This window comes from Streptopelia decaocto, assembly GCF_964273445.1.
Source record: "Streptopelia decaocto genome assembly, chromosome: 3".
NCBI lineage: Eukaryota > Metazoa > Chordata > Aves > Columbiformes > Columbidae > Streptopelia > Streptopelia decaocto.
Genome location: NC_138656.1, coordinates 27,941,233 through 27,955,916, shown reverse-complemented (window position 1 = coordinate 27,955,916; position 14,684 = coordinate 27,941,233). Strand labels below are relative to the sequence as shown.

General features: G+C 39.2%; 1 protein-coding gene across 5 annotated transcripts in view; it reads left to right on the top strand.

The window, feature by feature from the left end:
- Positions 1-14,684, top strand: part of THADA (THADA armadillo repeat containing) — a 167,126-nt gene that overhangs the window by 145,449 nt on the left and 6,993 nt on the right. The gene's annotated exons all lie outside the window — the stretch shown is intronic.

The following is a 14,684-nucleotide window of genomic DNA, read 5'->3' as shown; positions in this document are numbered from 1 at the left end:
AGATGTGTAACGATGACCATTGAAATCCCAGCAAACTAAATAGATGGGAAATACCTGTGCCAGTTGGTGACTACCTGCTGACTGTGTTGACCTCACATTTAAGAAGTTTGTTCCAGAAAGCAAAATGACACGTGGTAGAGATTATGAAATACTTACTGTGGCTAGAAACTATAATTTGAGGTTTTTTACATCTGCTGTAATAGTTCTAAGAAGGTAACAATTACAGGTCAGTTGCAAGGATGAAAGAATTGAGGTCTATAAGTAAGTGTAAATGAATTCATCTGGTCTCTCTGCCAGAATAAACTGAGGGCTGTTTCAGGAACAGATTTGACATGTAGGATAGTCATATCATATTTTCATTATAATAGGTATATTTTAGGTCTTTTATTTCTTTTGGGTCTTTATTTCTTTTATATCTGACGTTCTAGTTTATACCCTAAAAATATCTTCTGTTTTGAAAACTTTTGGAATATCTGATTGGGAAGTAATTGAGATCTTTCAGATTGCGTTTGTAATATGATTGTTTCCTGTTTTAATGTTGGGTCTTGAATAATGTTTAGCTATTGTTCCTAGATACAGAGGAGAAGTTGGCTGACAAAGATAGAAAATGGGCTTAAATATTTATGTACAGAATACTCACTGGTAATTACCTTTGGGCTCAAGAACCCATCGCTGCATATGTTGTCTGCCTTTGTATCTATGTTGTTTTTTTTTTTTATTGTGATGCCAGTTCTTTTCTCTTTAATCACAAAGCCAGAGTAGAGGAAGGCTGTTTGCTATCCACAGCTTACCTACTAAACTTGGAGTCTTTGTGTCTTAGTAAAATATTAATGAAGAACCATTTACTTGAAGCCAAAGTGAATTCACACCCTCCTGCAGTTGTTTATGAAACTCCCTAAGCTTATGAAACCAGGTTTTCTGATACATGCTGTGAAGGTGTTGTCCCTGTTAGCTTAACAAATGTGTGCCCTTTTGATACAAGCAAAATAGCACCACTCTTAATCCTCTGCTTTTAAAACGTTGCACTTTATTTCTGAGAGGCATTTTAGTGCTAAAAACAAGAACAAAATACGTATGTATGTTTTACTGTTTTGTTTTTTCTTTACTTCTGGATTGATTATAGGAAAAGTAAGTAGCAGTGTTAATTGTCTTCATTGAAAAAATAGTTTTGCAAGCCAGGCCAGTAAATTATGCAAAATCAGCCTCTCCAGGAGTAAATAAATACTGAAGGTCTGACCACATTGTTCTGAGCAGAGCTATTTCATGCTTTCTCTGAACAACCTGAAAGGCAGAAGAGCTCATGCTTTGGATGTCTTTGGAACAGAAGTACTCTCTTCACAAGAGACTCAATGTCAAGGAATGCCAGGTGGAAGTAAATAGTATTATCTGCCCTGGGTTGACTAGTTTTTACAGTTGTGGTCATTCTTTGTTGCATTTGTTTTGTTTTTTATAGCTAGCATTCTGTATTGCTAATTGTGGGCGTGCCAAGAATCAACCAAATGTTCAGCTTTTCAATCATATCTAGACTTCTGAAATACGATTTTAACAGATTTATTTAGAGACATAGTAGAGGTCCCACTATATACAAAGGTTGCAGGTCCTGGCCTACAGTCTGTATGACAGTTTGCTACTGTGGTGAGCTCTTGTTATACCAAGGTTCAAATGTATTATTTGAATAAAGTGACTCCAATTTTATTGGTTCAAAAAAGCTGAGATGAAACTTGCAATACTAGTGTTGTAGCTTGTCCTTCATCTATAAAAATGAAGTCTGAGCACAAATTGCATTGTTTTGCTAACCAGTTGCTGCAATTCTCAAAGTTTATTAATGCTGCTTTTTCTATTGCACTATTGCTATGAAAGGGTAAAGCTGTCCAAAGGGATTTCTTTTTAAATAAGTCCAATGGCTGCCAACCTGAGCAATTTGATATAGGACAAGCATTGAAAAAATGCTTTTTTTTTTAAGCTGGATTGTGTTGCAAAACAGGAAGAAAAACAACAGTGGCAAAGAAATCATGTTACTTCAAGAACTATTTAATAACTAGAAGCTGGAAAGAGGGAACAGGGGAAAAAACACCACTGGAAGAATGAAAAGGAGTTGCATACCATTTAAAATAAAATTATTTCCTTTTATAGGGAGCTCAGTTTCTCAAAGCATACATCCATGGGTTAGATATGTTTGAAAATCAGGATATAGAAGTTGGTGTTATAGTTGAAAGCTGGAATAAGCGGGGTGCTGTTCTAGCTGGGACTGTGCACAAAAAGGCATAATTACCTGTAACCTGCACCCACTGCTCTGCTCCTCAAATTGCTTGAGATGCAGAAGTCCAAATGAATATAGCCCAGCATTTCTGGTGTTTTGGGTATCCTGAACATTGCCTTCATGTACAGTGCAGCTGAGAACCATAATCTAGAAGTTCTGGTCTGAAGGATTTGAGAGAACCCTGGCTAGGCACACCCATACACACATGGCGCTCTTTATAAAGGCTGAAATGGGATATCTGTTGAAAGCATGTGATGGACTGGAGAGCCTGCTAATTAAATTTTTACAAGTTTTTGATTATTTCCAAACCTTTGTTACCTAATAGCTCTAAATGGACAAAACTTTAAAAGTCTGTGTCAACACTGTAGCCATCTAGTTTGTAGCTGTTCATATTTAAGCTACAGATATGAAATTCTAGTATAATATCTGTGTTATACATAGAAAGAATACAAAAATGTATGCTGAGAAGTGCATGTATAATGCAATGGGGAATAATGTGTTTTTTTGTAAATGTTTTGCTTATGGAAAACTGTGATCAACAGCTGTGGAGAGTGAAGGTCTCTCAGCAGCACAGATAGAACAGATATCGAGAGTGCAGATTTCTTCTTGTTCTGTCTTTTGCATTACAAGAGATCACCTCTGCAAGAATGAGACTGAAAAGCCGCGCAGAGCCCTGTGCACGGTATTTGTCCTGTGCAAGGCCACTGCCCCATTTCATGGCATGCACATAGGATATTGACATTGTTGTCCTGGTGGACAACAGGATGACCATGAACCAGCACTGTGCCCTTGTGGCCAGGAAGGCCAATGGCATCCTGGGGTGTATTAGAAGGGGGGTGGTTAGTAGATGGAGAGAGGTTCTCCTTCCCCTCTACTCCACCCTGGTGAGACCACATCTGGAATATTGTGTCCAGTTCTGGGCCCCTCAGTTCAAGAAGGACAGGGAACTGATGGAGAGGGTCCAGCATAGGGCAACAAAGATGATTAAGAGCATCTCCCTTATGAAGAAAGGCCGAGGGAGCTGGGTCTCTTTAGTTTGGAGAAGAAGAGACTGAGGGGTGACCTTGTTAATGTTTATAAATATATAAAGGCTGAGTGCCACGAGGATGGAGCCAGGCTCTTCTCGGTGGCAAACAATGATAGGACAAGGGGTAATGGGATCAAGCTGGAACACAAGAGGTTCCACTTAAATTTGAGAAAAAGCTTCTTCTTAGTAAGGGTGACAGAGCCTGGAACAGGCTGCCCAGGGGGGTTGTGGAGTCTCCTTCTCTGGAGACATTCAAAACCCGCCTGGACATGTTCCTGTGTGACCTCACTTAGGTGTTCCTGCTCCAGCAGGGGGATTGGACTAGATGATCTTTTGAGGTCCCTTCTAATCCCAAACATACTGTGATACTGTGATTTTTTTGTAATGTCATTTTGCACTGAGAGGTATTTCACCAAGAATGAGGAAATGATACATTTCTGCAAGCACTTTTTTGCACACAGAATTTAGTTTGTGTGTGTGTGAGTAAAATCAGGACTATAAATACCTTTGCAAACGAACCTAAACCACCAGCTTGTTTTCAGGTAAGTCAGCACTCAGCATTCTTAATGACCAGGATAGTACTTACCTGTGCCAGAGTCAGAGCGGAATGAGAGGTGTTTTTATTGTATTACTGATTACCTGAGCCATCGCTTTCCCACTCATTGGGTTGCTTTAATTCCTGGTGTGTCAATGCGGGGGAGGCCATTGTGGGACAGAGTGTCTGTTACTTCCAAACCTAAGACATATATAACTCAACGTCTCTTTTTTCTGAAATAAGTTCCAAATGAGCTCTTACAAGGGGAACTCGTAATGGTCTTAGTTGAACAAATTGATTTCTCATGCATGAGAAATTCAAGTTAAACATCCTCTGGGAAGCCTAGAAATTTAAATTTTGAGAATTAGACTTTTTATAAAGGGCTTTTGATTTGTTGGATTTAGAGCAAGACTGTTGAAATCACTTTGAGGAGCAGAATTATTTATGGCAGTTGCTTACAGTACCAATGTAGCGCCACTTTCACATGTTTTTAATTTTGTTCCTTCGCGTGGTCTGTGCTGTGTTAATGATCACCTTGTCATGCTAGCAGTGGAAAACGGTTTTATAAATAATTCCCACTGGTAAGATGAAAGTGTTAACAGAAATACTTCAGTGAAGGTCTTGATTAACTCATACTCTTGGCTTGATCACAGTGGAGGTTAGACTTACGATATCTTGTTACCAGGACTAATAAAACCCATTCATTTTTTCATGTACCATGTTAATTACCCTTTTACTTTCCCTCATGTGCAGACACATACAATGTGATTTCATGTTTGTGTTGAGTACCAGTCACACTTTGCAGATTTCTCCTTGATGTGCTTTCTTGTTCTTATACCTTTATATGCAAAGAGAACCAACCTTCCCTGATTGCAGAATCTGCATATTGTATATTGTAATACTAGAACTTCAAGACTATAGTTCATGACGTTCAGGTGTTCAACTTAATCTACTTGTGCTACAAACAGCAGAAGATAGATACTTTTTTTTTCTTTTGCATTTCCTCATACTTACTTAAAACTCTGTCTACTGTACAGGCATTAAGCAGCACAATTAAGAATTAAATTTCCAGAATATCTTTCCTCTTTAATTCACATTCCCCAAATTATTCAAGTGCATCACCGTGTTGCAATATCGTATACTAGCATCCCGTATTCCATCATCACCACCTCTCAGAGATGTCAGGAAAAGGGGTATGTGCCATATTATCTGAAGCCTAGTAGCACTAGGATCAACTAAACTTGTGTTAATGAACAAGTCAAGGGTCATTCAGAAAAGATGTTCCCAATATTGGTTTCCTTCTCCTAAAGCAGTAGGTGTTCCGCAGATTAGTTTAATTAGGCAACATCATACTGAGTTGGGAAATAGTCTCTCAGGTTATATACCAAAGTATAGAGGACTTGATTCTTTGGAGCCATTGACTTTACGCTGCTGTAACACAAGGTCGGCACAGACCTTGGAGTGCAAATACAGTGGGGGGGAAAAAGGTATCTCAGGGTGAAATAATATAAATATGAATGGAATTCCATGCTGATCTGTAGAACACATCAGTGGTTTCATTTCAAATTCATAGGAGCAGTAGAGGCAGGGCAGGCAGCCCTTGCTTGTCAGCTGCTGCCTTTTGCACTGTGTTTCAATTTTTGGCATCATCATCTGTGCACCACGCCACGGAAGGCTGGCACAAAGGTAAATTCTCTAAATCAGATAATTTAACCTGAGTCTCACAGTTATTGGTGAAGGCTCAATTGGCGCTATCCATGGCAAAATGAAGTAGAATATGGCCTTTCCTGAAGGAAACTCATTTGGAACACGTGGAATGAAAAATAAGATGTTAAAGACATGTATGTCAATGTTAAAGACATATGCCAGTGTGGAATGTAACTGTAAATAGCATTATTTAATTAAAAGGAAATAAAAAGAGAAACCTTGAACAGTGAAATGAAGTGAGCTTGGTAATTTTTTTTTTCATGGATTTGTTTTGCAGATAAGTGGATTTTGTCATGTCTGACTGAAGTTTCAGCCTTTCACTGGGCAGGACAGGAACAGGATCTCTTTTTCTTTACCCAGCTGGCTAGTTTCATAGAAACAAGACCTAATAGTTTGGATTCCCTTATCCTTTTTGTCAGGCTGGATTGAAATTGTACAGCTGGTCCAGAAGTTGTGGTGGGAAACATGTACACAGAAGCATGCCTGCTGGTTTCCTTACTTTGTTAAAAAATGGAACAAAAATCCCTTTGATGTTGTTTATTCTTGTAGATTGCCTGACTGATTGAATAAAATATACCAGAGCTGTTATTCTTCTCTGTGCACTGAGTGCTCCCTTTGTCTCTACCTGCCCTCCCACTCCACCCTCTGTGTTTCTTGCACCTTCTCAACAGACCTTGAATTGACTTCTGTAAACTTACTGCCTTCTGCTTTTCTGTCTCCCTCTTCTCTTTGTAATTTGTTTTGTAAATTAATTTAATTGCGTGAGCTGTATATTTTTACAAGGAGTGTTGATGGTCTGTTGTTAGGGTTGCGTAACACTTCTCATTATAGAATTCTGGTTTTCAGCTACTTGTGTTAGTCCTTGCTAGTTCGTACTGAGTTTTTTTCCATACCGTTGGGGTTGTTTGGTTTGTTTGTTTGGAATTTGGTGGTTTTTTTACTTTATTTGTTTTTATTACAGTAGACATGATTCTACATAGGAAATTAGGAGAAAAATGCTGTCTTTACACAGGCTATGAAAAAATTGAAGGCCTTTTCTTTGAATGCTGTTGCATATGCTTTTGGAGTAAGACATTTTTGGTAAAATATGTACAAATTAGGCTGAGAAATAGGACTCTAAAATGCTATGCTTTATTTACATATCAAGCAGAGACTGAGAGGAACCTAAAAGCTAAAACCTCCGAAGATTTTTGTGTTCACTAAGCAGCTTAAATTTCTCAGCTGCTGAAGAGCTTCCGTGTGTTCCCAGCTGAGGATGCTCTGGGCTCAGAACACGCTGCATCCCAAAGGTTCTGCAGCTGGGGGCAGCTCTGGGCCAGGCTGCATTTAGGCACTTGAAATGGAAACACCTGTGCGTTCAATAAGACTCTGGGTCATCAGGAAAATGGGGAGGAATGAGCCTTCTCTTCTGGTTAGAGAAGGGAAAAAAGATAAATCAGAAACATTGAGTTGGTTGCTGAAAGAGTCAAACTGAACCGATGAGAATAAGGGAACGGGAGGTGATGCTCAGTCTGGTTGAGGAAGGAGACTCGTTCCTGCCAGTGCAACAGAAGGGCACAAAGGAGGAGAAAGACCTTTGGTGAAAGCTGTGGCAAGACAGAGACTGAACTGGGTCCAAAAGAGCAATAATGTAGGGAAGAAGCAGAATGGACAAAGGAGGTGAAAATGTTTAATTCAACCTTGTTGTACTGCATCTATTAAGAAGCAAGGAAAAGCTACATGATCATTGGTTTTGGTTTTGTTTTGTTGGTGTGGGTTTTTTTTTTTTGGGGGGGGGGGGGGGCGGGGGGTGTTTGTTTTGGTCTTGGTTGTTTTTTTACAGAAGTCCTTTTATAACACAGTAGACGAGGCAGATTTGCTTTGATGATGAATCAGAAACATACAGCATAGGAAACTATCATCTCCAACAGTACTACTACCTCAGTTGCAAAATGGAAAATGATAAAGTGAGTAAGAGCAGGATCACAAGAAGGAACATGCCAAAGCCATTTAGGTTTGCTCTGGTGATTTGCATTCTATCCCCGCCTCTCCCAGAGAGCTGTTTTGTGCAGGTAAGCAAGTCACTCCAAACAGAGTTTGGAAAGGAGGTCACTAGTTTGCTGAGTGCTCAGCTGGATACCTTGGAGGCGTGATTTGCAGGAGTTGAGAGCGCATAGTGCTGAAGCCAGAGGGAAATGCATTTTGAATATTAAAGCATGATGGGGTGCTGACTACTCATTGAAACAGGGCGTAATGTCTCAGATCAGACATTTAAAATCGGTTAAGATTTTTTAATCTTGATTTCTGTCTTACCTGTCTTCAGAATAGATAGTGCCATTTCTTTTCTCCATGGACATCATATAAATACCAAGTGATTTGTGAAGCACTCCATATCATTATGAATGTCTGAGAGTCACAGGTTACTTAGCCATTCTGTCTTCTTTGCCTGTTTAGAATATTTTGGAATATTTGGAATAAGAAATGTTTCAAAGCCATGTATTAAGTATGGAGAGAATAGAAAGAAAGGTTTCTTCCCAGTGGCTGGGAAGTCCCTGGTGTTGCGTAGTTCATGTCTGCATTAATATGTGAGACACAAATTTGTTCACTTTTGTGGCACTTTGTGCAAGGAGCAGCAGTGTATCGGGGAGAGTGCTTACAGCATTATCTCAGTGTCTTCTCAGTTGAAGAGACAAACTAATTCCTCAAAGAACTTCAAAGGAAATGGAAAAGACAAATGTAAAATCTGTATTAGATGAGTATATTTGTATCTATGTAAAGACTTTCCACTGAAGAACTCTGATTAATAATTGAATAATATTTATGTCAGAGTCTGAGTATATATTTACATTAAATGCAAGACTGAGCAGCTCCTACTTCTCCCTTAAATTTACTTGCAAGAAAGCCTCCAAGTAATTCATAGAGACCATGTTACCACTTACTGATCCACCTGAGCATGCCAAGGCCTCCAAAATATTATCGTGTCTGATGAAGATGCACAGATGTCCGGGGTAGAGACATACCATCCAAGTCACTTGGACCCTGCTAGAGGATGCCCTGATGACAGTTAGAAGTTTCCTAGCAAATCTTGACACAGCTGTTACTCATTGAGATGACAGTGGTGTGGAAATGCCACAGCCTCAGGTATTTCAGTAAGAGAGATAAATAGGCCAGAGGACCTCTGAAGAGATATGGACCTGCCCATGTACAGGGAAATGCTCTGGGTCACTGAGGGTGCAAAATCCAGAAGTCACCTAGGAGGCAAAAGCTGTGTGAAAGAAAAAGGAGAGTTTCTTGTTTTAATGTGATATGTGAACATCATTTTGGGAAGAAACGTGGTGTCCTGATACTAGAAATGCCTTGGCCATACTAGGGTGATTAGGGCTCAGCAAGCCTTTATGTTGACAAAATCTTTTGGTAGTAGAGGAGTGAGGAATACATATGCTTCGTCTCATTTCAGAGTCTTTCTGAAAGAAAGTCCAGAAACTCACTCTGAAGTGAAATCATTGGTGCATCTTCTTCCCATTCTGAAGAGCAGATGGTTCTCTCATGGACTGAAAATACCTATGAGAAGTTTTTCCTGCGTTAGGTAGTTTCTGTTCAGGATCTAGACTTGCAGCTGCATTTAATTTATCTGTTAGATACCTGCAGGAGAACTGCCCCTATGTGGTCCGTAACCAATGAGTTGTTCAACAGGAGGTGCCCAGCAGCACCTGCCTGTGGACCACAGCTCCAGAGTCAAGCTGGCGGTTTTCATTGGAATGCCAGAAAACCCTGTCACAACAGATCATACCACACGCCATCGAAAGCAGCTTGCAACAGGCATTGGAAGGCACTTGGACCTGGACAGGGAAAGAAAAAAGAACACTCTCCATCATTTGTTCCTAATACACTTGGAGTGACTCTTTCGTGGTCCTGATAGTTTCTAACGTTACAGTGTGTTTGCAAACTGAATGGTATTTTTATAGCATTGTGCATATGTGTCAGCAAAAAGATAAAAATAATGTGAGCTGTTCTTTACACACACGTTTCATCTCTTAGACAACATCTGAAAAAGACAATCTGGACTATATTGGAAGCTTTTATGTAAGCTTGTTTTTTTTTGTTTTTGTTTGTTTGTTTTTTAAATCAGGTGTTTGTATAGTGATCGGCTTCTGTGAGGTTTTGCTCTTAAAGTATATGCTTTCACATGCTGAGGAAAATGGGGTTAGAAAATTGACCAGTAAAGAACCTTTTTGACATGAATTATTATACAAAAGACTTAAGGCACTTCCCATAAGAACAATTTTACAGTAATTTCCCTTCAAATATCACCTTTTTAAAATAAGTAATATGAAACAAAAATTAAATATTCCTAAAAACAGTTTCTCCCCATACAATTTCATGGTAAGGTATCAGAACAGACATGAAGACTGAATTACTGAGGGTCCCAAGTTGCTTTTCGCTTTTCTGCTCAAAAATGCCTGCATTCAGTAAGTCACGCGTACACCTGAATCAGATGTTTCGTGGTAAGTTAGTGAGTGTCTTCTCTGCTCAGATGTGGCTGCAGCTTACAGGAATCTGCAGCTCTGTGTTGTCCCACCCTTTAGAGCAGAACTGTTGGAAGAAGGGTAAGGTAGCGAGGTAAAACAACATCCATGAGAAAATGTAGAACAAGATCAAAGCATATTGTAACCCCAGTGGTTTTGAGTAGTTCAAATTTTTGTATGTTTATTAGAAAAATTTCCAATGATCTAGATTTACTCTCAATTCCGGTAATTCAAAAGTGAAGAGTTTGCTTAGCAGTTGTCTCTGGCTGCAACAAGCGCGCATCTAGAACAAGGGTTATAACAGCAAAAAAATTAAATATAGTGTTGCATGAGTACTCATGTAGTAATACATAGCATTTTTATGCCTGTATTTGTGTCTTGCCAAAAATTCCACTAACATATACTTAGTAGCTCAGATCACTTGGTTTAATTAAAGAGAAGGGGGAGAGAACTGCTGCATTAAAGCTCATAGTTGTCTTAGCAAGATTTATTGGCGTGTATGGTACTTGTTAAATCAGTGGCTTTTGCAGTGGGAACTTTATATTTCATATTTCCTTTTAAGGAATTACATTATATAAGAATGACTACAACTTTTTAATTTGTATTTCCAAATTTACTTCAACACCTCACACGTCGTTCTCAGCCTACTTACACAACGTTAGATCATCACACGGATGAAGGAACCGTTTGCTTTGTAGAATACAATGCCACTAATTAAAGTTGAAAGTGAATGGACTGAATTAGAATCAGCTCATCCATCAAAGACTGGCTACTGATTATGTACTGACAGCACTTCATTTAGCTCTATTAATTACACAGTGGCACCGTTATGTAAAGGTTACGAGTTGTTATACTCTTGAAAATTAAGAAAGAATACATGAAAAATGATTGTATGTGCTCAGCGTTGGACTCTGAAAGCGGTAAATGTTAAATGGAGTGTTCATGTGAGTAATCTATTAAGTGCTTTTTTCTTATCAGCGTTTTAATTGCAAGTGGGTAAACAGGACAGCAGCTTAGAGATCTGGATAGGCTCCTTATGCAAGCTGGGATGGTCGTGGCTGTGACTCCATAGCAGTGAAGGAAAGCTTCAAAAACAGCTTTTACATGTTTGGGTGTCTGCCCAAATTGTATTGGTTTTCAACTATCGTGGGGAGAGGACTTCTGTGTACAGTCTTGTATATTGGTTACCCACCCTTTGTCCCTTGAATAACAAATCTTTTGCCACCATTCTCCATATATTATTCTAAAATCCCAGCTATGTTACAGAGCTAAATCGGTCTCCTGCGTTCCTACAGCAGAGCTGTAGCACACATCTCATTCATGATCTGTAATCTTCATCAGTGCTATGCAAAAAGTTATTTAGCTGCAACATGCCAGTAACAAGAGTCTTCAGTTACATATTTAGTTCTGGTGATACTAATTCGAAACTGCGTGCATATGTCTTTTTTTTCCCAATAAATACGTAATTTGAGTTAAAAAATACACATCTCATTGGCAGTGTTTTAAACAATTAGCTGAATAATACTATTTTTTATCTTTTCAAAAGAAAAATCCGGCGTTCTGTGGGCTTATGCAGGGGCTTTGTTTTTCTGCTGTTTAAATTCAAACATGGCTTTGGGGGGTGAGGTTCTGCAGAAGGGGTAATGCAAGTGGTAAAGTCCAAATGCTCATTTCCTCTGACAGACCTGTGAGCTGGGGTTGTTTTCCAATAAAACCCTTTGAGCACAGGAGGCAAGGCTTGCATGGGAAAAACTTTTATATATATATAAATATTTTTTATTTTTTATTTTTTTTAAAGAGGGAAAAAAACTAGATACTGTGTTGAAAAATATTGTTCTGTTCACATTCCGAAAAAGGGCTTGAAAAGATGATGAATATGTGTGTGCTCCTTTTGTTCAAGAAGGAACTTAAATTTTCTGCTCAGTCCTGAGCTGTAGGTGTCTGTCATAATCAGACACGTTGTCAACCCAGATCTGTTTATAATCAAAGTCAAAGCTGCAAGTGGCATTACTGCTACTCTACTTTGAGACCGCAGCTATTAAGAAATTAGTTTTGATTAGTTTGTTTTGTAATAGTGTTGTGTTTTGACATCGTGTTGCATGATGTCAGGAAGGGCCTCTTTTTAACGTCATCCTGAAAAAGCAGGGCTATAAAACAGACGCGGGCAGGAAAATGGAAAACAGATGAAGTAGTTGTACGTCATCTAGGGAATGGTATTCCTCAAGAGGACAGAAATGATCTAATTGCCTTTGATTTTATGAAACGCTATAAAAAGGAATCTGCTTATATATTAGATTTTTGCGTAAATGGTCATTTTTAAAAGTGAAAAGTTCGATGTTTGTAACTTAAACTGACACAGTGCAATGAACAAGCACCCTTTGGAGAGCCATCTGCCAACTGTCCGGACACAACGGTCGCCATTTCTGCGTTTTCTTTTTTGGGTGGTTTTACTTCTCAGTTGTCCTCTTTCACTCTTAGTTCCCAGTGGATGATAGCTCTCTAATATAATGTGTGGAGACTGGGTATGAACATCCCTTTACTTTCTATCTACTGCCACTGCTTTTCTTCTGTCCCATGGTTTTTCTGGTGGCCAGGTGCCTGTGTGTTGCTTTGCTGCGGAGTCGCACAATTCCTGTCTAGCTCAAAGTAGAACATATAAGCAGGTTATTTCCACATAAGAAATTTCGTTTCTAACTTGACTTTATTTTTACTAGCCTATGTAACTCTTTGGTTGGGCCAGTGTTTTTTAAATTTGAAGGCTTTTAAAATTGTGTGAAGCCTGTGTATATCTGCAGTAATGCTTCACTTGGCTCTCTTACATTTGATATGTTGAGAATAGGGGCAAACTTGATTATTACCTAACATCGAAAAGAAGAAAACCTTCAGTGCAACATGAAGCGATTTGTGAATCAGTAGGTGAAACTTTTGCCTTTGCAAATCTAATATTACAGGTATTAGTGACTTGTGATGCTGGATCTGCCATCATTTGGATGAGAATCCGATCTCTTGCTTGATATTCATCATCTTGTTAAGGTGATGTATGAGAAAACCTGAGATAAATCTCCAGTTTTGTCAAGCAGTCATTCAGTGAGCTTTGTTGATTTAAATGTCCGTGCTTGTCTCTGAAGCAAGAATACGATCTTATTTTACCAGGGTGTTTTGAGTGACGGTATTGATAGTGATGTGGTCATGTTTACACCTAAATAGGCGGCACTTTGTGCAAAAAGAGTTAAAAATACTTCACCAATTTGGAATATACCTGGTCTACCTAAAATACTTCCTGTAATTTCAGTTGGAGAACATACCCTCTGTGTGATCCTTGACAACATCACTGTTCTTTGTGAGGCTTTTGTCTCAGGACTGCTACATGAAGCTTCTTCGCAGTTTCACTCCTCTTTCTTTTTGTTCTGAATACAGTATACATTTACAAAAATTGCATTACTCTTTGGTCTCAAATTAGCTTTACTTAACAATTTCCGCTATAAAACCAATTACAAAATGCTTTGATAGGCAAGAACTATGTCTTACTTTTCTGTTTTGCCTATATTATTTCATGGTTGTCCTCAAAATCTGTGTATATGTTCTTAATACATCCTTTCAGTTCCCCATAATATCACCAAGGCTTTAACAGAGAACAATTGTATAGTTAGAGGACATGTAATAGGCTACTAGTAGAACTGTTTACATCTGGCATGATCAAAGCTTTTAGAGTATATGAATGTGTATGTGGGAGGTCTAATTTTTATGTGGGTGGATTCACAAAGACTAAAACACTGCAGTACTTAACCCCTTTCCCTTTATGAAAATTCAGTTCCTCAGAATGAAAAAAAAAGCATGTAGTACCTGATTCTTATCTTTTTTTTTTCATTTCAAGGAGTAGTATTAATTCTTCTGCTTGTAACTACTTGTTTAAGGCATAGAGAATTTTTTTGTATTTCAGTCCGTGTAGTGGCTTATTTAGTAAGATGCTTATCTTGTTTGGGATGTTTTTGCACGTTGGAACACATACGTGTTTTAGAATTAAAAAAAAAATATATAATTTTAACACAGTTTTGATCGTCTGTAGAACTGTTGTGGTAGGAGCCCTACTGTATTTTCTGTGTTTGGTAATAGCTATGTCTAGAGGTTTGATTTCAGCTGGTTTAGCTCCCTTGGCTGCAGTCCACTGCAAGCAGCTTCTAGAAATCTGTCCTTTGAAATTTTTCATGTGGTTACTTTAAGTAGTTACCTACGTTATGACGGGCTATTCATGGTCAGTCACGTGAATCATCTCCGTTAGTATTTTGTTCACGTGTGCTGGGCGGGGGGCTCTCCCTCCTTCATCCTGCCTTCCCCGGCTCCCAGCTGCACCAGCGCTGGCTGCTGGGAAACCAGCTCAGCCCACCAGCCCAGCAGGAGAAGCCAAATCCCTATTCTGCTCTTCTGAGTGTTAATTTAGCAGGTGATGAGCAGAGCACCTGAGCTGGCTGGAGGTACGCGTCGGGAGCCCCGTGGCCCCAGGGGGCTGTGGGGAGAGGGGAACCACCGGCCCTTCTTGCCCCTGCTGAACTTCCAGCTCGGTCAGGCCACTTTCTGAAGTCACAGCGTGACTCATGGACACGGCATCCTGTGTAATATGTGGCTTCTTGAAAATCAGACCTGCTTCACAGG